The sequence below is a fragment of the Apodemus sylvaticus genome, chromosome 9 (assembly GCF_947179515.1).
Source record: "Apodemus sylvaticus chromosome 9, mApoSyl1.1, whole genome shotgun sequence".
Classification (NCBI taxonomy): Eukaryota; Metazoa; Chordata; class Mammalia; order Rodentia; family Muridae; genus Apodemus; species Apodemus sylvaticus.
The window spans coordinates 73,314,032-73,334,772 of NC_067480.1; the positions used below are offsets into that span (position 1 = coordinate 73,314,032).

The following is a 20,741-nucleotide window of genomic DNA, read 5'->3' on the forward strand; positions in this document are numbered from 1 at the left end:
GTTTATTTGTCCTTTTAGAAATCTGCACAGCACAGCACAGCATCAGGTCACCGCAGTTCTACTCCTTTGGCTTTTTGCCAGCACCAGCATTGGCCTTCGCAGTGCCCCTGACCTTCTTCATTCTGTTCTTGTGTTCCTTTTGCTGTTTTTAGGAGGTCTTTTTCTTCTCATAAAGGCCATGTCTGGCAAGTCTGTGTTTAGGTTCATTCTTCTTTGCATAATCTAAAGAATCATAGATCATGCTAAAGCCAGTTGTCTTGCCACCACCAAAGTGAGTTCTGAATCCAAATACAAAGATGACATCTAGGGTGGTTTTGTAAATTTTGGCCAGCTTCTCCTGAATCTCTGTCTTTGGTACTGTTACCTTCCCAGGATGAAGGACATCAATGACCATCTGCTTCCTCTGAAGCAGACGGTTTGTCATGAACTTTCTGGTCCGGGTGGTTACCGTGTCATTCATGATGGCTACAGTGCTGGAGCTGTAGAGGAGGAATAGAGCCTCCTGTATTTCTTTAAGGGATTTTTGTGTATCTTCTTCAAGGGCTTCAACCTGTTGACCTATGTTCTCCTGTATTTCTTTAAGGGGGGGGGGTTATTTAAGTCCTTCTTGAAGTCCTCTATTAGCATCATGAGATACGATTTTAAATCCAACTCTTGCTTTTATAGTGTGTTGTGGTATCTGGGACTTGCTGTGGTGGGAGATCTGGGTTCTGATGTTGCCAAGTAGCCTTAGTTTCCGTTGGTAGGGTTCTTGGGCTTGCCTTTCACCATCTGGTTATCTCTGATGTTAGTTGGTCTTCCTGTCTTTGGCTGGAGCTTGTTCCTCCTGTGGGCCTGTAAGCCTGTGTCCATACTCCTGGGAGACAAACTCTTTTCTGGCAGGGCCTGTGCACAGAAGGCCATAAGCCACCTGGCTCCCTGGTGCAAATGGCAACCAGAAGACTCCTTTCCCAGCAGCTCCACTGATAGTATGCCCTGTGTGCTCCTAGCTGTTCCCCTCCACTGAAAGCTGTGGAGCAGCCTGGCTCCCTGGTGCAAATGGCAGCCAGAAGACCCCATTTGTCAATTCTTTTTTTGTTTGTTTTTTTTGTGTTTTTTTTTTGTTTTGTTTTTGTTTTTTTGGATTTGTTTTTTTGTGAGACAGGGTTTCTCTGTATAGCCCTGGCTGTCCTGGAACTCACTCTGTAGACCAGGCTGGCCTCAAACTCAGAAATCCGCCTGCCTCTGCCTCCCAGAGTGCTGAGATTACAGGCGTGCGCCACCACCACCCGGCCCCATTTGTCAATTCTTGACCTTAGGTTATTCAAACTTTTTTGACAGCCCAGATTTTATCCTTCTCCTGGTCCACCCTCTGACTGTTCCGCATCCCATACCTCATCCTCCTGTCTCCATAAGGATGTCCCCACCCCAGACCTCCCCACTCCCTGGGACTTCCAGTTTTTGAAGAATAGATGCATCTTCTCTGACTGAGACTATCCTGCATTCCTCTGCTGTATGTGTGTTAGGGGCCTCATATCAGCTGGTGAATGGTGCTGCTTATTGGTCCAGTGTCTGAGAGGTCTCGGGGGTCCAGGTTAATTGAGACAACTGGTCCTCTTACAGAGTTTTCCTCCTCCTCAGCTTCTTGCAAATTTTCCCTAATTCAACCACAGGGTTCACCAGCGTCTGTCCCTTGATTGGGTGAAAATATCTGCATCTGACTCTTTCAGCTGCTTGTTGGGTCTTTCAGAGGGCAGTCACGATAGGTCCCTTTTTGTGAGCACTCCATAGTAATAGTCTCAGGCCTTAGGTCCTCCACTTAAACTGGATACCACTTTGGGCCTGTCACTGGACCTTCTTTTCCTCAGGGTCCTTTCCATTTCTGTCCCTGCAGTTCTTTCAGTCAGGAACAATTATGGCTCAGAATTTTGACTGTGGGATGGAAACCCCATCCCTCACTTGATGCCCTGTCTTTCTGCTGGAGATGGGCCCTACAAATTCCCTCTACCCACTAGGGCATTTCATCTAAGGTCCCTCCATTTGAGTCCTGAGAGTCTCTTTCCTCCCAGGTTTCTCATACATTCTGGAGGGTCCCCCACCTGCTAACCCCAAAGGTTGCCTGTTTCCATTCTTTCTGATGGCCCTCAGGGCTTCAGTTCTTTTCTCCAACCCAATACCAGAATAGTTTCCCCTCTTCCCTACCTGCCCCTTTTCCCTCCCTCCCTCCTCACTTGTCATTGCTATCTTCTCTCTCCCAAGTGGGACTGAGGTGTCTTCACTTGGGCCCTTCAGGTTGTTAACCCTTTTGAGTTCTATGGACTGTATCTTGGTATTCTGTACTTTTTTTAAAGCCAATGTCCACTTATTAGTGAATACATACCATGCTTGTCCTTTTGGGTCTGAGTGACCTCACTCAGGATATTTTCTAGTTCTATTCATTTGCCTGAAAAAACTCAGAATGTCCTTGTTTTTAATAGCTGAGTATCACTACATTGTGCAAATGAACCATATTTTCTGTATCCATTCTTTCGTTGTGAAACAACTGGGTTGTTTCTAGCTTCTGGTTATCACAAACAAGGCCACTATGAACACAGTGAAACATGTGCCCTGTAGTATGGTCGAGCATCTTTTGAATATATTCGCAAGAAATGTACTGCTGGGTCTTCAGCTAGATCTATTTCCAATTTTCTGAGGAGTCTCCAGATTGATTTTCAGAGTGCTTGTACCAGTTTGCAGTCCTGCCAGCAATGGAGGAGTACTCCTCTTTCTCCACATCATTATGAATATGTGCTGCCATCTGAGGTTTTGTTTTTTTTTTATTAGACATTTTCTTTATTTACATTTCAAATATTATCCCCTTTCCTCGTTTCCAATCTGAAAACCCCCTAAGCCATTCCCCCTCCCCCTGGTCACCAATCCAAACACTGGTTTCGCTGTCCTGGCATACCCCTAGACTAGGGCATTGAGTCTTCTCAGGACCAAGGGCCTCTCCTTCCTTTGATGTCCAACAAGGCCATCCTCTGCTACATATGCAGCTGGAGGTATGGATCCCTCCATGTGTACTCTTTGGTTAGTGCATTAGTCCCTGGGAGCTCTGGAGGTACTGGTTGGTTCATAATGTTGCTCCTCCTATGGCTCTGCAAGCTCCTTCATTGGGAACCCTTTCTCTAGCTCCTTCATTGGGAACCCTGTGCACAGTTAAATGGTTGGCTGAGAGCATCCCACTCTGTATTTGTCAGGAACTGGCAAAGCCTCTCAGGAGACAGTCTTGTCAAGCTTCTGTCAGCAAGCACTTGTTGGCATCCACAATAGTGTCTGGGTTTGGTAACTATATAGGGGATGGATCCCCAGGTGGGGCAGTATTTGGATGATTGTTCCTTCAGTCCACACTTAGTCTCTGTATCTCTTCCTGTGGGTATTTTGTGCTCCCTTGTAAGAAGGACCAGAGTATCCATACTTTGGTCTTCCTTCTTCTTGAGCTTCATTTGGTCTGTGAATTGTATCTTGGATATTCTAAGCTTTTGGGCTAATATATACTTATCAGTGAGTACATACTATGTGTGTTCTTTTGTGATTGGGTTACCTCACTCTGGATAATATTTTCTAGTTCCATCGATTTGCCTAAGAATTTAATGTATTCATTGTTTTTAATAGCTGAGTAGTACTCCATTTTGTAAATGTACCACATTTTCTGTATCCATTCCTCTGTTGAGGAACATCTGCCTTCTTCCCAACTTGTGGCTATTATAAATAGGGCTGCTATGAACATAGTAGAGCATGTGTCCTTATTATCTTTTCGAGAATCTTCTGGATATATGACCAGGAGTGGTACAGCAGGGTACCACTGGTACCCTGGTAGTACTATGTCCAATTTTCTGAGCATCTGCCAAACTGTTTTCCAGAGTGGTTGTACCAGCTTGCAATCCCACCAGCAGTGGAAGAGTGTTCCTCTTTCCCCACATCTGTGCCAGCACCTGTTATCACCTAAGTTTTGATCTTAGCCATTCTGACTTATGTGAAGTAGAATCTCAGGGTTGTTTTGATTTGAATTTCCCTGATGACTAAGGATATTGAACATTTCTTTAGGTGCTTCTCAGTCATTGGGCACTCCTCAGTTGAGATTTCTTTCTTTTTAGCTCTGTATCCCATTTTTAATAAGGTCATTTGGTTCTATGTTAACCAGTGGGCACAGAGACAGGGTCTAAAGTAACAAAATCAGAAATGAAAAGGGAGACATAACAGAGGAAACTGGGGAAGTACAAAAAATCATCAGATCCTAGTAAAAATGTCTTTACTCAGAAAAACTAGAAAATCTGGATGAAATAAACAATTTCCTAGACAGATACCAGGTAACAAAATTAAATCAAGATCAGATTAACCATGTAAACAGTCCCATAACCCCTAATGAAATATAAGCAGTCATCAACCGGGAAAAGCCCAGTATCAGTTTGGTTTAGTGCTGAGTTCTATTAGACATTCAAAGAAGACCTAATACCAATCCTCTCCAAACTATTCCACAAAATAGAAACAGAAGGAACACTACACAATTTGTTCTATGAAACCATAATTACTCTGATACCTAAACCACACAAAGACCCTACAAAGAACTTCAGACCAATTTCCCTTATGAATACTGATGCAAAAATACTCAATAAAATTCTTGCAAACCAAATCCAAGAACACATCAAAATGATCATTCACCATGGTCAAGTAGGCTTCATCCCAGTGATGCAGGGATGCTCCAATATATGGAAATCCATCAATGTAATCCACTACATAAACAAACTCAAAGGAAAAACCACATGATCATTCCATTAGATGCTGAAAAAGCATTTGACAAAATTCAGCATCCCTTCATGTTAAAAGTCTTGGAAAGATCAGGAATTCAAGGCCCATACCCAAACATAGTAAAAGCAATATACAGCAAACCAGTAGCCAACATCAAACTAAATGAAAAGAAACTTGAAGCAATCCTACTCTAATTTGGGGATCAGATAAGGCTGTCCATTCTCTCCCTATCTATTCAATGAAGTACTTGAAGTTCTAGCTAGAGCAATTAGACAACAAAAGGAGGTCAAAGGTATACAAAATGGAAAGGAAAATGTCAAAATATCACTATTTGTAGATAATATTTGCAGATCGTTTACTTAAGTGACCCAAAAAATTCCACCAGAGAACTCCTAAAGCTGATAAACAACTTCAGCAAAGTCACTGGATATAAAATTAATTCAAACAAATCAGTAGCCTTCCTCTACTCAAAGTATAAACAGGCTGAAAGCAATCTACAGATTAAATGTAATCCCCATCAAAATTCCAAATCAATCCTTTGTAGAGCTAGAAAGAGCAATGTGCAAATTCATTTGGAATAACAAAAAATCCAGGATAGCGAAAAGTATTCTCCACAACAAAAGAACTTCTGGGGGAAATCACCAGCCCTGACCTGAAGCTCTACTATAGAGCAATAGTGATACAACTGTATGGAATTGATACAGAGACAGGCAGGAATATCAGTGGAATAGAATTGAAGACAGAAATGAACCCACACACCTATGGTCACTTGATATTTGAAAAAGGAGTTAAAAATATCCAGTGGAAAAAGGCAACATTTTAAACAAATGGTACTGGATCAACTGGAGTTCAGCATGTAGAAAAGTGCAAATTGACCTACTCTTATCTCCTTGTACAAAGCTCGAGTCCAAGTGGATCAAAGACATTCACATAAAACCAAATACACTGAAGCTTATAGAGGAGAAAGTGGGGAAGAGTCTTAAACACATGGGCACAGGGGAAAATTTCCTGAACAGAACACCAATGGCTTATGCTCTAAAATCAAGAATCGACAAATGGGACCTCATAAAATTACAAAGTTTGTAAGGCAAGGGACACTGTCAGGTGGACAAAACAGCAACCAACAGATTGGGAAAGGATCTTCACCAACCCTATATCCAACAGAGGTCTAATATCCAATATATACAAAGAATTCAAGAAGTTAGTCTCCAGAGAGCCAAATAACCCTATTAAAAATGGGGTACAGACCTAAACAAAAACTTTTCACCTGAAGAACTTTGAATGGCTGAGAAGCACCTTTAAAAAAGTTCAACATCATCAGTCATTAGGGAAATGCAAATCAAAACAACCCTGAGATTTCATCTTATACCCATCAGAATGGCTAAGATTAAAAACTCAGGAGACAGTAGGTGTTGGCAAGGATGTGGAGAAAGAGGAACACTCCTCCACTGCTAGTGGGAAGGCAAGTTGGTACAACCACTCTGGAAATCAGTCTGGCTGTTCCTCAGAAAACTGGGCATAACACTTTCGGAGGACCCTGCAATTCCACTTCTGGGCATACACCCAGAGGATTCCCTGGCATGCAATAAGGACACATGCTCCACTATGTTCATAGTAGCCCCATTTATAATAGCCAGAAGCTGGAAAGAACCCAGATGTCCCTCAATGGAGGAATGGATACAGAAAATGTATATTTACACAATGGAATACTACTCAGCAATTAAAAACAACGAATTCATAAAATTCTTAGGCAAATGGTTGGATCTGGAAAATATCATCCTAAGTGAGGTAACCCAATCACTTGGAATACAGTCACTGATAAGTGGATTTTAGCTCAGAAACTCTGAATATCCAAGACACAATTCACATATCAAATGACTTTCAAGAAGGAGAAAAGAGAGGTCCCTGGTCCTGAAAATGCTTGTTCCAGCATTGTAGGGGAGTACCAGGACAGAGAAGTAGGAGGGGGTTGATAGGAGAATGGGTGGAGGGAAGAGGGCTTAGGGAACTTATGGGGAGCGGGGAACCGGGAAAGGAAAAAATCATTTTGAATGTAAACAAAGAATATTGAAAATAAAAAATTATAAAAAAATGGACAAATGGGACCTCATAAAATCACAAAGTTTCTGTAAGGCAAAGGACACTGTCAATAGGACAAAATGGCAACCAACAAACTGGGAAAAGATCTTTACCAATTATATATCTGATAGAGGGCTAATATCCAATATATACAAAGAACTCAAGAAGTTAAACTCCAGGGAATCAAATAACCCTATTAAAAACGAGGAACAACTCCTGGGCATATACCCAGAGGATTCCCCAGCATGTAGTAAGGATATATGCTCCACTATGTTCATAGCAGCCCAATTTACATTTGCCAGAAGCTGGAAAGAACCCAGGTATCCATCAACAGAAGAATGGATGCAAAAAATGTGGTATATATACACAATGGAGTACTATTCAGCCATTAGAAACAATGAATTCATGAAATTCTTAGGCAAATGGATGGAGCTGGAGAACATCATACTAAGTGAGGTAACCCAGTCTCAAAAGATCAATCATGGTATGCACTCACTAATAAGTGGATATTAGCCTGGAAAAATGGAATACCCAAAACATAATCCACACATCAAATGAGGTACAAGAAGAACGGAGGAGTGGCCCCTGGTTCTGGAAAGACTCAGTGTAGCAGTATAAGACAAAACCAGAACAGGGAAGTGGGAAGGGGTGGGTGGGAGAATAGGGGGAGGGAAGGGGCTTATGTGACTTTCGGGGAGTGGGAGACCAGAAAAGGGGAAATCATTTGAAATGTAAATAAAAAACTATATCGAATGAAATAAAAATTTTTTAAAAGCCAAAAAAATGTTATGAATAATAAAAAAAAGAGTTTAAAAAATGGGGTACAGAGCTAAATAAAGAATTTTCAACTGAGGGATACCAAATTGACCAGAAGCACCTAAAGAAATGTTCAACATCCTTAGTCATCAGGGAAATGCAAATCAAAACAACCCTGAGATTTCACCTCACGCCAGTCAGAATGGCTAAGATCAAAAACTCAGGAGACTGCAGGTGCTGACAAAGATGTGGAGAAAGAGGAACACTTCTCCACTGCTGGTGGGATTGCAAGTTGGTAAAAACACTCTGGAAATCATTTTGGCAGTTCCTCAGAAAATTGGACATAGTACTACCTGAGGACCCAGCTCCTGGGAAAAACCATCCAGAGACTGTTCCATGTAGGGATCCATCCCATATACAGTTACCAAACCCAGACACTAATGTAGATGCTAACAAGTGCTTGCTGACAGGAGCCTAATATGACTGTCACCTGCCAGACTCTGCCAGTGCATGACAAATAGGGGGGGTCCACTCTCAGCCCCCATTAAACTGAGTACTGGGTCCCCAATATAAGAGTTAGAGAAAGGACCCAAGGAGCTGAAGAGGTTTGCAGCACCATAGGAGGAAAAACAATATGAACCACCCAGGATCCCCAGAGTTCCTAGGGACTAAACCATCAACTGAAGAGTTGGGACCACACGGAGGGACCCAAGGCTCCAGAAGCATATGCAGCCAAGGATGGCCTCTGTTGGACATCAAAGGGAGGAGAGGCCCTTCGTCCTGAGAAGGCTAGATATCTGCCCCAGTATAGGGGAATGCCAGGACAGGGAAGAGGGAGTGGGTGGATTGGTGAGCAGGGGAAGGAGGCATGTGTTAGGGGTTTTCTGGGTGGGGGTGGAGTGACCAGGAAAGGGGACAACATTTGAAATGTAAATAAAGAATATATCTGGAGAACAGCAGCAACTCCAACTCCGTGGGCTGTCAGAAGCGGGTACTCTGCCCTGCAGAGAAGGCGGAGTCACCATCTTTGTCCCCAGCCTGACCAGTCAGGCCACCCCAGGTACTGAGCTATCCCCAGTGTAAGACCTTGGGGGAAGCAGACAATCAAGCTGTGGGCTGTCGCCTGCACCTAGGAACTGGGAGAACAGTGGTACCTCTTTGGGCCGCCAGACACAGATACTCTGCCTTGCAGAGAAGGCAGAGTCACCATCTTTGTCCCCAGCCAGACCAGACATGCCACTCCAGGTACTGAGCTATCCTGTAAGACCTCGGGGGACGCAGACAACTGAGCTGCGGGTTGCTGCCTGTGCCTAGGAACTGGGAGAGCAGCAGTTCCTCTGAGGGCCAGCCTGACGCGGGTACTCTGCCCTGTGGAGAAGGCAGAGTCACCATCTTTGTCCCCAGCCAGATGAGACAGGCCACCCCAGGTACTGAGCTATCCTGAGTCTAGGACCTCTGGGGATGCAGGCAACTGAGCTACTGGCTGCCGCCTGCACCCAGGGACTGGGAGAGCAGTGGTTCCTCTGTGTGACAGCCAGTCTTGGGGTCTGATCCCTGAGGGATCCCCACTGCCATCCTCACTCTCTGACAGAGCAGACAGGCAGTACCAGGTTCAGTCCACAGAGACAACCCAAGCAAAACATTGCTTGGGGCAGGACACACCAGGGCTCCAACAGCACCCAAGAGGAGGACAGCACATCAGCAATCTCTGACAGGGGAAACCCAGCCATCCAGTGTTACAGAAATAGCCCTACAGTCTCACAGGAGGCTCAAACACCAGCCAGAGACAAGACCAACTAACACCAGAGATAACAAGATGGCAAAGGGCAAACGCAGGAATGCTACTAACAGAAATCTAGGCAATATGGCAGTGTCTGAACCAAACTCTCCAACATCAGCAAGTCCAGATTATGCAAACACACCAGAAAAACACGATTTGGATTTAAAATCGCTAGTCATGATGCTGCTAGAAGAACACAAAAAGGACATAAATGAATCTCTTAAAGAAATACAGGGGAACATGAATAAGCTAGAAACCCGTATAATGGAAACACAACAATCACTTAAAGAAATTCAGGAGAATAAGGCTCAAGAGATAGAAGCCAATAAAGAAGAAACACACACACACACACACAAACTTAAAGAAATGCAGGAGAAAGTGAGTCAAATGGCAGAAGTCATGAAAGAGGAAACACAAAAATCTCTTAAAGAAGTAAAGGAAAACACAAACAAACAAATGAAGGAAATGAGCAAAATCATCCTGGATCTAAAAACAGAAGTAGAAACAACTAAGAAATCACAAAAGAAAGACAACTTTGGAGTTAGAAAACCTTGAGAAGAAATCAGGGGCCATAGATGCAAATATAAACAGCAGAATACAAGAGAGAGAAGAAAGAATCTCAGACTCCGAAGATAGCATAGAAACCATTGACTCAACAGTCAAAGAAAATGCAAAATGCAAAAAGCTTGTATCCCAGAACATCTAGGAAATCCAGGACACAATGAGAAGACCAAACCTAAGGATTATAGGTATAGATGAGAGTGAAGATTTACAACTGAAAAGGGCAGCAAATATCTTCAACAAAATTATGGAAGAAAATTTCCCAACTTAAAGAGAGAGATGCCCATGAATATACAAGAAGCCTACCGAACTCCAAACAGACTGGACCTGAGCAGAAATACCTCCTGTCACATAATAATCAAAACACCAAATGTACTAAACAAAGAAAGAATATTAAAGGCAGTAAGAGAAAAAGGCCAAGTAACATATAAAGGAAGACCTATCAGAATCACACCAGACTTCTCACCAGAGACCATGAAAGCTAGAAGATCCTGGGCAGATCTCATGCAGACTCTAAGAGAACACAAATGTCAGCCAACAGTACTATACCCAGCAAAACTCTCAATCACCATAGATGGAGAAACCAAGATATTCCATGACAAAACCAAATTTAAACAATCTTTCCACAAACCCAGCTCTACAAAGAATAATAGGAGGAAAACTCCAATACAAGGAGGGAAACTACACCCTGGAAAAAACAAGATAGTTATCTTCTTTCATCAACCTAAAAGAAGATAACCACTCAAATATAAAATTAACATCAAAAATGACAGGAAGTAATAATCACTATTCCTTAATATCTCTTAACATCAATGGACTCAATTCCCCAATAAAAAGACATAGACTAACAGACTGGATAAAGAAACAGGACCCTACATTTTGCTGCATACAGGAAACACACCTCAGTGTCAAAGACAAAAACTACCTTAGAGTAAAAGGCTGGAAGACAATTTTACAAGCCAATGGTCTCAGGAAACGAGCCGGAGCAGCCATTCTAATATCAGATCAAATTGACTTTCAACCTAAAGTCATCAAAAGAGACATGGAGAGACACTTCTTTCTGGTCAAAGAATCCACCAAGAAGAACTTTGAATTCTGAACATCTATGCTCCAAATGCAAGGGCACCCTCATTCATAAAAGAAACTTTACTAAAGCTCAAAGCACACATTGCACCTAACATAATAATTGTGGTTGACTTCAAAACGCCACTCTCCTCAGGGACACAGAGTATTGACATTAGGTCTCCTTTGAATGTCTGATAGAATTCTGCACTAAAGCCATCTGGTCCTGTGCTTTTTTTGGTTGGGAGACTGTCAATGACCACTTCTATTTCCTTAGGGGTTATGGGAAATCAGTCTGGTGGTTCCTCAGAAAACTGGGCATGATACTTTCTGAGGACAAGGTTATACCACTCCTGGGCATATATCCAGAAGATTCTTCAGCATGCAATAAGGACACATGCTCCACTATGTTCATAGCAGCCCTATTTGTAGTAGCCAGAAGCTTGAAAGAACCCAGGTGTCCTTCAATGGAGGAATGGATACAAAAAATGTGGTATATTTACACAATGGAGTACTATTCAGCCATTAGAAACAATGAATTCAGGAAATTCTCAGACAAATGGATGGAGCTGGAGAACATCATACTAAGTGAGGTAACCCAGTCTCAAAAGATCAATCATGGTATGCACTCACTGATAAGTGGATATTAGCCTAGAAACTTTGAATACCCAAGACATAATCCACATATTAAATGATGCCCAAAAAGAATGGAGGAGTGGCCCCTGTTTCTGAAAAGACTCAGTGCAAGAGTATAGGGGAATTCCAGAACAGGGAAGTGGGAAGGGGTAGATGGAGGAACAGGGGGAGGGAAGAGGGCTTATGGCACTTGCGGGGAGTGGGGACCCAGAAAAGGGGAAATCATTTAAAATGTAAATAAAAATATATCAATTAAAAAAATGGGACTGTTTAGATGGTCTATCTGATCCTGATTAAATTTTGGTAGTTGGTATTTGTCTAGAAAATAGTCCATTTCATCCAGATTTTCCAGTTGTGTTGAGTACAGGCTTTTGTAGTAGGATATGGTAATTTTTGGGATTTCCTCAGTTTGTGTTGTTATTTTACCCTTTTCATTTCTGATTTTGTTAATTTGGATACTGTCTCTGTGGCCTCTGGTTAGTCTGGCCAAAGGTTTATCTATCTTGCTGATTTTCTCAAAGAACCAGCTCCTATTTTTGTTGTTCTTTGTATAGTTCTTTTTGTTTCAACTTGGTTGATTTCAGTCCTGAGTTTCATGATTTCCTGACTTCTGCGCCTTTTGGGTATATTAGCTTCTTTTTGTTCTAAAGCTTTCAGGTGTTCTGTTAAACTGCTAGTGTATGCTCTCTCCCCAGCTTCTTTTTGTAGGTACTCAGAGCTATGAATTTTCTTCTTAGCACTGCTTTCATTGTGTCCCATAAATTTGGGTATGTTGTGTCTTCATTTGCATTAAATTCTAAAAAGTCTTTGATTGTTTTCCTTATTTCTTCCTTGACCAAGGTATCATTGAGTAGAGAATTGTTCATCTTCCATGCGTATGTGGGCTTTCTGTTGTTTTTGTTGCCATTGAAGACCACCCTTATTCCATAGTGATCTGATAGGAGGCATGGAGTTAGTTCGATTGTCTTGTATCTGTTGAGGTCTGTTTTGTGACCAATTATATGGTCAGTTTTGGAGAAGGTACCATGAGATGCTGAGAAGAAGGTATATTCTTTTGATTTAGGATGAAATGTTCTATAGATACCTATTAAATCCATTTGGTCCAAAACTTCTGTTAGTTTCTGTGTCTCTGCTTACTTTGTGTTTCCCTGATCTGTCCATTGAAGAGAGTGGGGTGTTTAAGTCCCCCACAATTATTGTGTGGGTTGTGATGTGTGCTTTAAGCTTTAGTAAGGTTTCCTTTATGAATGCAGGTGCCCTTGTATTTGGGGCATAGATGTTTAAAATTGAGAGTTCTTCCTAGTAGATTTTTCCTTTGATGAGTTTAAAGTGGCCTTCTGTATCTTTTTTGATGACTTTTGGTTGAAAGTCTACTTTATCTGATATTAGAATGGCTACTCCAGCTTGTTTCCTGGGACCATTTGCCTGGAGAACTGTTTTCCAGCCTTTTACTCTTAGGTAGTGTTTGTCTTTGACACTGAGATTCGTTTCCTGTATGCAACAAAATGTTAGGTCTTGTTTACAAATCCAGTCTGTTAGTCTATGTCTTTTTATTGGGGAATTGAGTCCATTGATGTTCAGAGATATTAAGGAATAGTGATTGTTGCTTCCTGCTGCTTTTGATGTAATTTTTATGTTTGTGTGGTTATCTTCTTTTGGGTTTGTTGAAAGAAGATTACTTTCTTGCTTTTGTGTGTGTGTGTGTGTGTGTGTGTGTGTGTGTGTGTGTAGTTTCCCTCCCTTTGTTGGTGTTTTCCATTCATTATCCTTTGAAGGGCTGGATTTATGAAAAGATACTGTGTAAATTTGTTTTTGTCATGAAAAACCTTCGTTTCTCCATTTATAGTAATTGAGAGATTTCCTGGATATAGCAGTTTGGGTTGGCATTTGTGTTCCCTTAGGGTCTGCATGACATCTGCCCAGGCTCTTCTGGCTTTCATAGTCTCTGGTAAGAAATTCGGTGTAATTCTGATAGATCTACCTTTATATGTTACTTGACTTTTTCCCTTACTGCTTTTAATATTCTTTCTTTTTTTTTTTTTAGCACATTTGTTGTTTTAATTATTATGTGACGGGATGGATTTCTTTTTTAGAGTTCTGTAGGCTTCTTGCATGTTCATGGGCATCTCTTTCTTTAGGTTAGGGAAGTTTTCTTCTATAATTTTGTTGAAGACATTTACTGGCCCTTTAAGTTAGAAATCTTCACTCTCTTCTATGCCTATAATCCTTAGGTTTGGTCTTCTCATTTTGTCCTGGATTTCCTGGATATTTTGGGTCCGGAGCTTTTTGCAATTTTCATTTTCTTTGACTATATTGTATCAATGCTTTCTATGGTATCTTCTGCATCTGAGATTCTCTCTTCTGTCTCTTGTATTCTGTTGTTGATGCTTGGATCCATGACTCCTGACTTCTTTCCTAGGTTTTCTATGTCCTGAGTTGTCTCCCTTTGTGATTTCGTTATTGTTTCTACCTCCTTCTTTAGATCCTGGATGACTGTGTTTAATTCCTTTACCTGTTTTGTTGTGTTTTCCCTTAGATCTTCAAGGGCTTCTTCCTGTTTACTTGTTTTCTCTTGTATTTCTTTAAGGAGGTTATTTATGTTTTTCTTGAAGCCCTCCATGATGCCCTCCATCAGCGTCATGACCTGTGATTTTAAATCCAAATCTTGCTTTCCTGGTGTGTTGGGGTATCCAGGACTTGCTGTTGTGGGAGAATTAGGTTTGGATATTGCCGTATTGCTTTGATTTCTGTTAGCAACATTCCCACGTTTGCCTTTTGCCATCTGGTTATCTCTGGTGTTAGTTGGGCCTGCTCTCACTGGCTGGAGCTTGCCCTTCCTATTTTCCCAGACTGTTGTAGATGCTTTTTTTTTTCCTCCAGCCCATGTTCTTGGCAACTTTGCCAATTTTTTTTTAACAAAATCTTTTATTATCACTATAGTGGGTCCATAGAATGGAGTATAAATACTTGAGGACCATTAAAGAGATAAAATAAATATAGATTAAAATCAAAGCGTTAAAATGCAATTATTTGATCCATTAAGTGATTTAGGATACTTGAAATACTTCTGTTTTTTGTTGGAGACCTTTATATACCATTAGCCACCCAGCATTTAGGAGCCCAGAAGAATGTGGCATGTAGGGTGGACACGGTGGTAACCTCAGCAATTAGGAAACAGAAGCACAATCATTAAGTGAAGCAAGACTTCGAGACCAGCAGCTGGTGGGGGCTCGTCACTGAAGAACACTTGCTTCTCCATCAGAGGAGAAAAGTTTTGTTTCTCGCCACATGCCAGATAGCTCACAACTGTCTAACTCCAGCCCTGAAGATCTGCTGTCTCTAGGCTCTTATGCTTCTGGCACTTGCACTAGTACACATACACACTCACATAATTAAATGATGGAAAGATAATTTTATAACAGAGTTCAAGACTAATAGGTTAATTTTGCCAAATGTTTAGTGGCTAAAGTTACATGTGCTCACTCATGCTTTGGTCTTTTTTGTTTGTTACATTTGTCTATATGTCTGTTTTGTGCCAATACCCTGTAATATTTACTACTTTGGATATATATGCTAATATATATTAATATATGCTATATATTATCATATATAATATATATGATAATCCCTCCAGCATTGCTGTTTCTATTCAGCTAAATAGCTCCAGTTACCTTGTCCACCCCTTCTTCCATTCACCCACGATGTCTGTTTTATTTCCTCTTCTCTGTGAGATTCAAACATCCTCCCATGGGCCCTTCTTCAACTTACCTTTTATGGGTCTGTGGATTGTAACATGGATATCCTTTATTTTATAGTTAATATGAACTTATAAGTGAGTGCATACCATGTTTGTCCTTCTGGGTCTGGGTTACTTGATTCGGGATATTTTCCAGTTCCATCCATTTGCTTGAAAATGTCATGATGTCATTGCTTTTAATAGCTAGTAATATTTCATTGTGTAAATGAACCACATTGACCAATAGGATTAACATAGTGAAAATGGCCATCTTACCAAAACAAATTTACAAATTTAATGCAATCTCCTTCAAAATTTCAACACATTGTTTACAGACTTTGAAAGAACAATTTTGAACATCCTATGGTAAAACAAAAATCCCAGGATAACCAAAAAATCTTGAACAACAAAAGAACTTCTGGAGAAATCACTAATCCAGATCTAAATTTGTACTATAAAGCAATAGTGCTAAAAATTGTACAGTATTGGTATAGAAACAAACAGGTTGATTAATGACATAGAATCTAAGACCCAGAAATAAATCCAAACACCTATAGATACTTGATTTTTGACAAAGAAGCCAAAATCATATAATGGAAACAAAGAAAGCACCTTCAACTCTAACTGGATGTCTGCATGTAGAAGAATGCAAATAGATCCACATTTATCACCCTGCACAAAACTCAGGTCCATGCTGATCAAGGACATCAACATAAAACTGTATACACTAAATGTAATAGAAGAGAAAGTAGGAAATATTCTTCAATTCTTTCATGCAAGAGACAACTTCCTGAACAGAATACCAATGACTCAGGCTCTAAGATTTATAAATGGGATTTCAGGAAATTTTTTATTCGATATATTCTTTATTTACATTTCAAATAATATCGCTTTTTGGGATCTCAGGAAATTGAAAAGCTTCTGTAAGCAAAGGACACTGTCAATTGGACAAAATGGCAGCCTACAGATTGGGAAAAGATCTTAGCTAATCCTACATCTGACAGAGAGCTAATATCCAAAATATATATGGAACTCAAGAAATTAAACTCCTCCAAACCAAATAATCCATTTAAAACTGGGGCAAGGAGCTAAACAGTGAATTCTCAGCAGAAGAAACTTGAATGGCCAAGAAGCACTTAAAGAAATGTTCAGCATTCTTAGTCATTAGGAAAATGCAAATCAAAACAACCCTGAGAGTCCACCTTACACCAATCAGAATGGGTAAGATAAAAAAACCTCAAGGAACGAGTCTGCACTTGGAGGAGCTCCCCATCACCATCTTCGCTCCAGGTCAGACAGGACAAGCAGCACCAGGTACTGTGATATCCCAAGATTAAGATCTCTGGGGATGCAGACTGCCAGGCTGCTACCTGTACCAAGGACCTGGGCAGATCAGCATTTCCTCTGTGTGCCAGCCAGGCATGGGTCCTGTGCCCTGTGTGGTAGTTGGTATATGGAGGAACTCCCCGCTACCATCTCTACTCCCTGCTCCCTGATGGATCAGACGTGCAGCACAAGGTTCACAGAGACAACCCAAGTGTAACATTGCATGGGGCAGGACACACCAGGGCTCCAATGGTACCCAAGAAGAGGGCAGCATATGAGCAATCTGTGCCAGGGGAAACTCAGTCATCCAGTGGTGTGGAAATGGCCTTACAGGCTCACAGAAGGTTCAAACATCAGCCAGTGACAACAGGACCAACTAACACCAAAGATAACCAGATGGCAAAAGGCAAATAGGAACAATACTAACAGAAATCAAGGCAATATAGCAGGATCTGAACTGAATTCTCCAACAACAGCAAGTCGAGGATATCCCAACACACCAGAAAAACAAGATTTGGATTTAAATTTACTGGTCATGATGCTATTAGAGGAATACAAGAAGGACATAAATAAATCTCTTAAAGGAATACAGGAGAAAATGGACCAAAAGTTAGAAGCCCTTACAAGGGAAACACAAAAGTCATTAAAAGAAATTCAGGAGAATATGATAGAAGCCAATAAGGAGGAAAATCAAAAATCACTTAAAGAAATACAGGAGAACTTGGGTCAACAGGCAGAACTCATGAAAGAGGAAACACAAAAATCTCTTAAAGAATTAAAGGAAAACACAAACAAGCAAGTGAAGAAACTGGGCAAAACCATCCAGGATCTAAAAACAGAAGTAGAAACAACTAAGAAATTGCAAAGGGAGACAACTTTGGAGATAGAAAACCTTGGGAAGAAATCAGGGGCCATAGATGCAAATATCAACAAGAGAATACAAGAGAGAGAAGAATCTCAGATGCAGAAGATACCATAGAAACCATTGACTCAACAGTCAAATAAAATGCAAAATGCAAAAACCTTGTACCCAAAACATCCAGGAAATCCAGGACACAACGAGAAGACCAAACCTAAGGATTATAGGTATAGGTGAGAGTGAAGATTTACAAATTAAAGGGGCAGCAAGTATCTTCAACAAAATTATGGAAGAAAACTTCCCTAACCTAAAGAGAGAGATACCCAGGAATATACAAGAAGCCTACAGAACTCCAAACAGACTGGACCAGAACAGAAATAACTCCCATCACATAATACTCAAAACACCAAATGTACTACACAAAGAAAGAATATTAAAGGCAGTAAGAGAAAAAGGCCAAGTAACATATAAAGGAAGACCTATCAGAATTACACCAGACTTCTCACTAGAGACCACGAAAGCTAGAAGATCCTGGGCAGATCTCATGCAGACTCTAAGAGAACACAAATGTCAGCCAAAACTACTATCACCATATCCCAGGAAAACTCTCAATCACCACAGATGGAGAAACCAAGATTTTCCACGACAAAACCAAATTTACATATCTTTCCACAAACCCAGCCCTACAAAGGATAATAGGGGAAAAACACCAATACAAGGAGGGAAACTACACCCTGGAAAAAGGAAGATAGTAACCTTCTTTCATCAAACCCAAAAGAAGATAACCAATCAAATATAAAAAATAACATAAAAAATGTCAGGAAGCAATAATCACTACTCCTCAATTTCTCTTAACATCAATGGACTCAATTCACCTATAAAAAGACATAAACTAAGAGACTGGATATGAAAACAGGACCCTACATTTTGCTGCATACAGGAAACACATCTCAGTGTCAAAGACAAACATACTTAGAGTAAAAGGCTAGAAGACAATTTTACAAGCAAATGGTCTCAGGAAACAAGCCGGAGTGGCCATTCTAATATTAAATAAAATTGACTTTCAAACTAAAGCCATCAAAAGAGACACTGAGGGACACTTCTTGCTGGTCAAAGGAAAAATCCACCAAGAAGGACTCTCAATTTTGAACATCTATGCTCCAAATACAAGGGCACCCTCATTCATAAAAGAAACTTTACTAAAGCTCAAAGCACACATTGCACTTAACACAATAATTGTGGGTGACTTCAACACTCCACTCTCCTCAATGGACTGATCAGGAAAACAGAAACTAAACAGGGACACAGTGAAACTAATTGAAGCTTTGGACCAATTGGATTTAGCAGATATATATAGAACATTTCATCCTAAAGCAAAAGAATATACCTTTTTCTCAGCACCTCATGGTACCTTCTCCAAAATCGACCATATAATTGGTCACAAGACAGACTTCAACAAATATATGAAGATGGAACTAATCCCATGCATCCTATTAGATCACTATGGAGTAAAAGTGGTCTTTAATAGCAACAAAAACAACAGAAAGCCCACATACATATGGAAACTGAGCAATACTCTACTCAATGATACCTTGGACAAGGAAGAAATAAAGAAAGAAATCAAAGACTTTTTAGAACTTAATGAAAATGAAGACACAACATACCCAAATCTTTGGGATACAATGAAAGCAATGCTAAGAGGAAAACTCATAGCCCTGAGTGCCTCCAAAAAGAAACTGGAGAGAGCATACACTAGCAGCTTAACTGCACACCTGAAAGCCTTGGAACAAAAAGAAGCCAATACACCCAGGAGGAGAAGACAGGAAATCATCAAACTCAGGGCTGAAATCAATCAAGTGGAAACAAAGAGAACCATACAAAGAATCAACAAGACCAGGAGCTCTTTCTTTGAGAAAATCAACAAGATTGATAAACCCTTAGCCAGACTAACCAAAGGGCACAGAGACAATATCCAAATTAACAAAATTAAAAATGAAAAGGGAGATATAAAAACAGAAACTGAGGAAATTCAAAAAATCAACAGATCCTACTACAAAAGCCTATACTCAACACAACTGGAGAATCTGGAGGAAATGGATGATTTCTTAGACAGATACCAAATACCAAAATTAAATCAGGATCAAATAGATCATCTAAGCAGTCCCATAATCCGTAAAGAAATAAAAGGGGTCATAGAAAGTCTTCCAACCAAAACCAAACACGGGACCAGACAGTTTTAGTCCAGAATTTTATCAGGCCTTCAAAGAAGACCTAGCACCAATACTCTTCAAACTATTCCACAAAATAGAACACTACCCAACTCCTTCTACGAAGCCACAATTATGCTGATACCAAAACCACGCAAAGATCCAACAAAGAAAGAGAACTTCAGGCCAATTTCCCTTATAAAATACTAAATAAAATTCTTGCCAACAGAATCCAAGAACACATCAAAATGATCATTCACCATGATCAAGTAGGCTTCATCCCAGGGATGCAGGGATGGTTCAATATACGGAAACCCATCAATGCAATCCACTATAAAACCAAACTCAAAGAAAAAAACCACATGGTCTTTCATTAGATGCTGAAAATCATTTGACAAAATTCAGCATCCTTTCATGCTAAAAGTCTTGCAAAGAACAGGAATTCAAGACCCATACCTAAACATAGTAAACCAGTAGCCAACATCAAAGTAAATGGAGAGAAACTTGAAGCAATCCCACTAAAATCAGGGGCTAGACAAGGTCGCCCTCTCTCTCCATACTTATTCAATATAGTACTTGAAGTTCTAGCTAGAGCAATTAGAGAACATAAGGAGGTCAAAAGGATACAAATTGGAAAGGAAGAAGTCAAACTATCACTATTTGCAGATGATATTATAGTCTACTTAAGTGATCCAAAAACTCCACTAGAGAACTCCTACAGCTGATAAACAACTTCAGCAAAGTGGCAGGTTATAAAATCAACTCAAGCAAATCAGTAGCCTTCCTATACTCAAAGGATAAGCAGGCTGAGAAAGAAGTTAGGGAAATGACACCCTTCACAATAGCCACAAACAGTATAAAGTACCTTAGGGTGACTCTTACCAAACAAATGAAAGATCTGTATGACAAGAACTTCAGGTCTCTGAAGAAGGAAATGGAAGAAGACCTCAAAAAATGGAAAAACCTCCCATG

At 40.5% G+C, this 20,741-nt stretch overlaps 1 pseudogene; it reads right to left on the reverse strand.

The window, feature by feature from the left end:
- On the reverse strand, positions 1-476 carry LOC127692446 (40S ribosomal protein S24-like; annotated as a pseudogene).
- Between the last annotated feature and the right edge of the window lie 20,265 nt (positions 477-20,741).